The 6,000-nt window shown below is 34.4% G+C and overlaps 1 long non-coding RNA gene across 1 annotated transcript; it reads left to right on the plus strand.

The window, feature by feature from the left end:
- The first annotated feature begins 5,011 nt into the window (after window positions 1-5,011).
- LOC120253912 lies at window positions 5,012-5,452 on the plus strand. Its single transcript, XR_005534457.1, has 4 exons — window positions 5,012-5,033; window positions 5,104-5,166; window positions 5,249-5,326; window positions 5,398-5,452. It is a non-coding gene; the product is annotated as an uncharacterized LOC120253912 (long non-coding RNA).
- The last annotated feature ends 548 nt before the right edge of the window (window positions 5,453-6,000 follow it).

A 6,000-nucleotide genomic window follows, 5' to 3' on the forward strand; every position in this document is an offset into this window, starting at 1 on the left:
TGAAAAACAGCTTCCTTTTAGGGCTTTTTTGGATTGTTATTATTATTATTATTATTTTTTAAATTAATTAGTATTAGTATTAGTATTAATTATTGTTAATTATTATTATGAGTTTAGTATTAGTATTATTATTATTGTTATTGTTATTATTATTATTATTATTATTAGTATTATTAATTATTATTATTATTATTACATTATTACATTCTAATTAATAAAATAATTAAATAATACATTTTTATGGAAGATAGTAACCCCGCCATCTGAGTTACTAACCCTGATGCCGAGGTTACAACAATAACCCCTCACTTAGATTTTCTTTTTATTTTTTGATTTTTTTATGTGTCAAAAAATATTTTTAAAAAATAAATATTTTATATTTAATAAATAGTTTATTAAATTAAATTAAAAAAAGTGGTTGTTATTAATAAAATAATTAAATAATATATTTTAAACAATTATATTACAAAATAAATATTTAAAATAAATTATTATTATTATTATTATTATTATTATTATTATTATTATTATTATTATTACTATTATCTTGTTACATAAGTTATTATTATTGGGTAATTTTCTCAGTTGAGTACTAACATTTACTCTTATTTCAATTTGAGCACTAACATTCAATTTGTATCTAAATGGGCACTAACTTTCAATTTGATTGCACCGATGAGCCATTTGGGGTTTTCTGATGAAGGTTAGCTGATGTGGCCGCCGGACTGCTTGCGTGGCCACTAATAATCCACGTCATTTGCACCCGTGGAAGATGCCATGTCAGCAAGGTCAACAGCTGCCCTTTAATATGGCCACGTAGGATAGTTTTCTTTTTTGCCCTTTTCTTCTCCCCTTTCTCCCCCGATTGCCGTTGCCCTAGAATCCAATTTTTCTCTTGGTCAAGACTGAGAACACAGGGAGAAATTCTTCAAATCTTGCTTCCTTTGGAGTTCTCCACTCCAGAAAAGACATTTCAGTTGTCCTGCACCTCTAGATTGGGAGATAGAATCGTGGTTACCGGTCCAAGTGGGAGAGAAATAGAGCATGGATGTTGATTGGGCCATAAGACCCCCTGGATGCAGAGCGACCCGACCTATCGTAAGCTATTTTTATTTACTTTTTTTCAAACTTTCAATTGTAAAAACCATTATTGGGTTTCAATGTGAGTGTCAATGCTTTGTGTGTTTGATGTTGTCTCGAGTATATGGAATATGATTTACAAGAACAATTCTTGTCCACCATATCATTCTGTGATTAATTTTTTTGATATATGTGGGTGTGATTGGCTATGAATTTGTTACCTTTTCTCTGTCATGCTACTTCATTTGTTTTTCATGTATGTCAATATGTTTTATTTTAATTTGGGGAATTTTTTTATTGAAGATGGTGCATGTGAGAAAATGTTGTGTGTTTGGCTACATTTTATAGCCACATGATGGAAGTGAGGATTTGTTTGTTATGTTTGGTAGTTTTTGCAGTCAAATGATGTGTTAAAAATGAAATCAATTCAAAAATTTGATCTAGTTGCATTTTAATCTGAAATGACATGCAAGTGTAAAGATTTATTTTGAGTAAATAACATGTATATGGGCCTCAACAATGTATGAAGATAAATTTAATTTAATATGTTATCTTGTTCTCATCTTGTTGTTCTTTTTGTTCTTTTCATGTATGAAAGAAAAATTTTATCTAGACATTATGAATGTTACAATTTGTTTGGTATGGTTGGTTAGTGTTTGCAGTTAAATGATGTCTGTGAGAATTAAATCAATGTAAAAATGGAGATGAAGTTACATGTTTATTTGAAATGGCATATGATTTAGTTACATGGTAATCTGAAATAACATATGATTTTAGTTAATCCAATGTATTAATATAATCTAGTTACATTTTATTATGAAAGAACAATGCAACATGGACCAAATTTAATTGCGACAAGGAACAGTTAGTTCCTTTATGTAAGCATATTGAGCATCATCTCTGTTTAAGTTTAGAATTTCTAGTTATAGTTGTATCATGTTTAATCGAGTTACCTAAAATTGAGTGTGTTAATTTGATCCAAGCACCCAAGTCTGACTACTTCTAACATCGCTCCACTACACACTTGGTGATGTAATGAAGTGGAGTGACGTGAGATTCGAGTGGATATGTTGACTATTGTTGTGCCAACAAGATGTCTAGGTTGGAAATCATGGCCATGGCAAAGGAACTAAATTTAGTTGTGCAAGGCTGTACATTCTGGTGGCTAGATGTTATGAGTGAAAGGATGGGGATGAGAGAAATAAAAGACGACGCAAATGCTTTGGCAATGGCCCAAACTGCTAATCTTTGTAGAGAGATAAATGTTTATGCTAAGGTTACCAGGGTGTTGAATTCAACTTTAGCAAAAGATGGTTCCTTAAATGAAGATGGGCAGAACAACATGCTGGAAACTGATGGACATGTACATGAAGATACACAGAACAATTTACCTGGCAAGGATGGTGGCTTAGAAGAACATATACAGAACAACAATGTGGACAGTGATGGATCCTTAGGAGAAGATACAAAGCTAAACTTATTGGAAAAGTGTCATGGTTTTGAGGGTGATGATGCTGTTGTAGAAGAAAAGGGAGCTACACAGAATGATGTTCAAAACCAAGAGCAAGACCAAGAAGAAATGGATCAAGACAGTGGGCTATATGATTCAGAATATAATTTTAGCAGTGAATATGATGAAGAAGTTGAGGGCGGTGGTGATGCACATGAGGCCAGTAGAAAAAAAAAGGGAAGTAGATAGTAGGGTAGAAGTCAATGGTAGAGATGGGGATGAAATTGAGAGTGATTATGATTCTTCAGGTGAGCTACATTCATGTTCTTCCACTGATGATGAAATGGTTGTTCTAAGTAGACCTAAATATGCAGAATTTATTGAGGAATATGACATGAGAGATCCTCATTTCGAGGTTGGCATGAAGTTTAGAAGTTTCAAGCAATTCAGGGAGGCTGTCCGAAACTATGCCATTAAACACAGGGTTGTTATGAATTTTAAGCCAAGTAATAGTAAGAGGTGCAAGACAATATGCAAGAAAGGTTGTCCCTTCTGTATATGGGCTGCACCTATGATTAAAGACAAAAACACAATTCAAATCAAATCAGGAATATTCAAACATGAATGTGCTAGGGATCATAAGATAAGGCATGTTAACGCAAAATGGATTGCACATAACTACATAGAGCAATTCAGGGCTGATCCTTCTTGGTCTATTGCTGGGATAATTCAAGCAGTAAAAACTAATGAAGAGGTAGACATTAGCAGACTCAAGGCTTGGAGGGCCAGGGGTATTGCAAGAAGGTAAGGGTATAATTAGTATAATGCTTTGTTTAAATGTACTGCCAATATTATGTTTTAACTTATACTTATTGTATTTCCTTCTTTCTAATTCTTATAGTTTGCTAGATGGTGATGAAATAAGTCAGATAAAAAGCTTGTATGACTACAGACTTGAACTATTGCGCACACATCCAGGATTAACTATAAAGTTCAAGTGCACTGAAGGTACATTTCAAGGTATGTATGTATGTTTGGCTCTTGAAGGCAGGGTTCTTGGCTGGCTGCCGACAAATCATCTCCTTAGATGGATGCTTTCTCAAAGGATTATTTGGAGGGCAACTCCTATCTGATGTAGGGATAGATGCAAATGATTGCATCTATCCCATAGCATGGGCAAGAGTGGAAAAAGAGAACCGTGAGAACTGGAGTTGGTTCTTGGAGCTGCTTGGTGGAGATTTAGAAATCAACAACAGTCAATCTTGGGCCTTTATGAATGACAGGCAAAAGGTAAATGCAAATCATATGTTTGTATAGTGCTTTAATTATTAAGATGCATTGCTAATTCTTTGTTTCTTATCTTCTTTGTTTTTGTTGTTGTTTATCTTTTATTTTTATTTTTTTTATGTTTTTTATATCCATCATATGGGCTTTTAGGGTTTATTACCTGCAATAGAAGAATTATTCCCCGATAGTGAGCACAGATTTTGTGTTAGACATATACTCACCAATTTTAGAAAAAATTTCAAAGGAAAAACCCTTAAAGACCAACTGTGGAAGTGTGTTAGAGCTTCTTACATACCTGCTTTTAAGAATGAGTTAGATGTCCTCAACATCATATCTGTAGAATCATGTGAATACCTTAAAAAAATAGACCCTCACCATTGGACAAGGTCACACTTCAAAACCCAGTTTAAGTGTGACATGCTCTTGAATAATTTGTGTGAATGCTTCAACAGTATAATACTTACAGCCAGGACAAAAGGGATAATCACAATGAATGAAATCATTAGAACAATGTTAATGACTAAGATACAAAAAAAGAGAGATGCTATGTCAAAATGTGAAATATTGCACTGCCACAAGATCATAAAAAAATTAGAGAAAGCAAAAGTAATAAGCTAGTCATATTATACAACATGGTCGGGGGGAAGCCAATATCAGGTTACTGGCCCTAATGGGCAATTTGTGGTTGACATCAATGACAGAACATGCACATGCAGAAAGTGGCAATTAACTGGGCTGCCATGTTGTCACTCAATTTCAGCCATATACTATAACCAAGACAGACCTAAGAATTATGTAGATGAGTGTTATAGAGTCACCACATTTTTAGAGACATACAAACACATTTTGTACCCTACACAAGGCAGGGAATGCTGGCCTAGTAGTGATGGTTGCCTCTATGAACCCCCCTGAGCCTGTCCACAAACACAAAGGAAGGAGAACAATGCTCAGGAGAAGAGATGTAGATGAAGAAGTTGGATTCAAGAAAGGGAAAGTCTCTAGAAAGGGTTTTAAAATTACTTGCAGCATATGTGGTGCTACAGGCCACAACAAGAGGTTTCATGGATCAAAGGTATGTATTTGTGTGTATATTGGCAACTTTGAATTTAATATTTAGAAAGCATGATACTCAACCATGGATGTATGACAGGGTAACAGGGGGAATGAAAGACCAGTGAGTACATCTGACCCTCGTGGGACAGCTAAAAACATTGAGGTAAATGCATTAGTTTATAATCCAGGAATTAATATTAGAACATTCCTGGATTAATGCCCTAATTTCGCAGGATGCTGAAAATAACCCTATGGATGTAATTGACCCTCTTGTCCTAGAGGAACATTATCAACAGGTGTGCATTTAGTTATAGGTTTTTGGTTTATTTAATTTGTTCCAACTTATAACCTAAATTAGATATTAATTCATAATGCAAGGTTGATCAATTAAGGTCATTCCAAGTTAATACAGAACATGGAGCATATCAGCAACCTGAAGCAGATATTCCATCACAGGTGAGTTTAATTATATTTAGAATTTTTTACAGGTATGGAATTTTGTAAACAATTTGTTTGAATCATTACAGGTGCTTAATGTATCTCATGAAGGTTTGTCTAGCACATCTCAGCAAGGTGTACATAGCTCATCACAGGTGAGATTCATTATATTCAACAACTTTTAACTTTCACATATATGTATCACTTGCTCATCAAAACAAGTTTTTATAACACAGCAGGTGATTGAGACATCTCAACAGAGTATGCACAACTCATCACAGGTTAAATTAATTTTGTTTAGTAAAATAAGGCATGGCATTCATAGGCATTAATCTATCCCAGTTATGAAAATAACTTTGTCATCCTTGCAGGTTACTAACACATCTTACCAAGAGCTGCACAGCTCATTACTAGAAAGGAGGGGGGACAGAGAAAAACTTGTGATAAGAGGAGGGAAAAAACAAATCCCAACTGGAGTTAGCCAAAAATCAGTTGACAAGGACAAAGAACAAGAGAAAAGGGTTGTGGGAATAGCTAAAAATAAAATTACAGCAAGGAAGGCCCCTACACCCTTTAGAAGCCCTATGTTGAGGCCAAGAATGAATGATAAGCCCTTGGAGGCCAGAGAGAAAGAAGGGGAAGTGGGAAAAAAAAGGAGAATATGGAAACCTCCTGGTCTGGGAGCTTCTACT

The sequence above is a fragment of the Dioscorea cayenensis genome, unplaced genomic scaffold (assembly GCF_009730915.1).
Source record: "Dioscorea cayenensis subsp. rotundata cultivar TDr96_F1 unplaced genomic scaffold, TDr96_F1_v2_PseudoChromosome.rev07_lg8_w22 25.fasta BLBR01000240.1, whole genome shotgun sequence".
Classification (NCBI taxonomy): Eukaryota; Viridiplantae; Streptophyta; class Magnoliopsida; order Dioscoreales; family Dioscoreaceae; genus Dioscorea; species Dioscorea cayenensis.